Source organism: Arachis ipaensis, chromosome B08, assembly GCF_000816755.2.
Source record: "Arachis ipaensis cultivar K30076 chromosome B08, Araip1.1, whole genome shotgun sequence".
NCBI classification, from domain to species: domain Eukaryota; kingdom Viridiplantae; phylum Streptophyta; class Magnoliopsida; order Fabales; family Fabaceae; genus Arachis; species Arachis ipaensis.
In genome coordinates, this window is record NC_029792.2 from 16,720,899 (window position 1) to 16,723,779 (window position 2,881).

A 2,881-nucleotide genomic window follows, 5' to 3' on the forward strand; every position below is an offset into this window, starting at 1 on the left:
TGAGGAGGTTTTCCACGTTAAAAATCTTGGTGTGTTAGCTTGTTTCTATTTTCTGGTTTATGTGATTTTTCTGCTGCTATTGGGTATTATTGTGCTGGTGTTAATACTTGTTGTGAGTGGATATTGTTGCTCCTCTAATTCTTGCAAGTAGGGAATTGTGTGTTTTATTCCTATCAATTGGCATCAGAGCTTAGTTTTGGGTATTCCAACAAGTTTGTGGTTTTATTAGGCAATGGGTGGATGATAATGTTTATAATCACATTGCTAATGAGACTCATGCTAGGACTTTGTGGAATCAAATTGAATCCTTGTATGCTTCCAAGTCTGGCAATAATAAATTATACTTGTTGAATATGTTGATGAATTTGAGATACAAGGAGGGGTCACAAGTATTAGATCACTTGAATGAATTTCAAGAGGTTCTGGATCAGTTGTCAAGCATGGGAATCAAGTTTGAAGATGAGGTTCAAGGATTGTGGTTGCTAAATACTCTACCAGATTCTTGGGAGACATTTCGTATCTCTCTTACTAATTCTGCTCCAAATGGTAAAGTGAGCATGCAACTTGTTAAAGGTGGCATTTTAAATGAAGAGATGAGAAGGAAGACACAGAATTCTTCGTCACACTCTGAAATGTTAGTCACTGAAACCAGGGGGAGAAATCAGAATAGAGTTCAAAAAGGTAAAGGTAAAAGCAGGAGAAAATCCAAGGGAAGATACAAGAATGTTGAGTGTCACTATTGTCACAAAATGGGTCACGTTCAAAAATATTGCTATCTTTGGAAAAAGGAAAATAAAGGTAAGCAAGAAAAGAAGGATGATAGTGGTAATGATCGTGTATCTTCTATTTCAGATGATCTTCTTACTGTTAATATTGCTGATTACGAGTACAAGGTCAATCTTGTTTCTGATGATGAGTTCAGCTGGGTAATTGATAGTGGCGCCTCAATACATGTTACACCGAAGAAGGAGTTCTTCACTTCTTATACTCCAGGTAATTTTGGAGTACTTAAGATGGGTAATGATGGCTTGGCCAAGGTTATTGGTGTAGGAGATGTTTGTCTTGAGACCAATATGGGAATGAAGCTACTACTCAAAGATGTTAGACACGCTCCAGATGTTCGCTTGAATTTGGTTTCAGTTAAAAGGCTTGATAATGAAGGCTTTGTAAACACTTTCGGTTTTAGACAATGGAAGCTTACTAAAGGCAACTTAGTGGTGGCTCGAGAAAAAGGTACTTCAAGCTTGTATGTGATGCATGCCATGATTGCAAAAGGTAGTGTGAATGTGATTGAAAGTAAAGAAGTTTGTAGCTTGTGGCACAGGAGACTTGGTCATATTAGTGAAAAAGGACTTGGCTATTTGGCTCGAAAGGATGCTCTTTCAGGTTTGAAGAATGCAGAGTTGGAGAAATGTTCTCATTGCATGGCTGGCAAACAAAGAAGATTATCCTTCAAGAAGCATCAACCTTCAAGAAAATCAGACTTTTTGGAATTGGTGCACTCCGATATTTGTGGTCCTTTGAAGGTACGGTCTTTTAGTGGAGCTATTTATTTTATTACTTTTATTGATGATCATTCAAGAAAGCTTTGGACTTATGCTTTGAAAACAAAGAACCAAGCTTTGGAAAAGTTCAAACAATTCCAAGCTTTGGTAGAGAGGCAAACAGGTAAAAAGCTTAAATGTATTCGCACTGATAATGGTGGTGAGTATTGTGGACTATTTGATGTGTATTGCAAGCAGCAAGGCATTAAGTATGAAAAGACACCTCCTAAAACACCTCAATTGAATGGTTTGACAGAAAGGATGAATAGAACACTGATTGAAAGAGTTAGGTGTATGCTTACTGAAGCTAAGCTACCTAAAGTCTTTTGGGGTGAAGCGCTACTTACAGCGGCTCATGTGATTAATCTGAGTCCTACAATTGCTTTGGATAATGATGTTCCGGATCATGTTTGGTCGGGCAAAGATGTCTCGTCTGGTCATTTGAGAGTCTTTGGATGCAAAGCATTTGTTCATGTTCCAAAGGATGAGAGGTCCAAGTTGGATGTGAAGACAAGGCAGTGCATCTTTATTGGATATGGTCAAGATGAGTTTGGTTACAGGCTTTATGATCCAGTTGAAAAGAAGCTTGTAAGAATCCGTGATGTAGAGTTTGTTGAAGACCAGACCATTGAAGACATTGATAAGGCAGAGAAGAGTCAATCACAAGAGAGCAGTGACTTGACTGATGTAGATCCAGTTCAGCCGCCTCCTTCGTCAGAACTAGCAGAGAATCAAGATCAAGAGCATATGCAGCAAAATGAGCCTTTGGTTCCTGATGACCAGGAGATGGGAGATCCGATTGATGCTCCAGTTGATGATGATGCTGATAATCAACCTGAGTTACCTGAAGATCCACCAGGTTTCCATCCTAGGAGGTCTACTAGAGAGTGACGACCTTCAACGAGGTATCCTTCTAGTGAGTATGTAACATTTACTGATGGATATGTGACCTTGACTGATGGGGGAGAACCTGAATGTTATGAGGAAGCTATGGAAGGTGACGACAATAAGAAATGGTTTGATGCAATGCAAGATAAAATGAAATCCTTGCATGATAATCAAACATTTGAGCTTGTGAAGTTGCCAAAAGGGAAGAAAGCTTTGCAGAACAGGTGGATTTATAGGTTGAAGCATGAAGAAAATTTTCAGTATCCAAGGTACAAGGCTAGATTGGTGGTCAAGGGCTACAGGCAGAAAAAGGGAGTTGACTATAATGAAATCTTTTCACCGGTTGTGAGAAGATCTTCTATTAGGACTGTTTTGAGTTTGGCTGCAAGTCTTGATTTAGAGATAGAGCAGATGGATGTGAAAATTGCTTTTCTTCATGGTGATCTTAA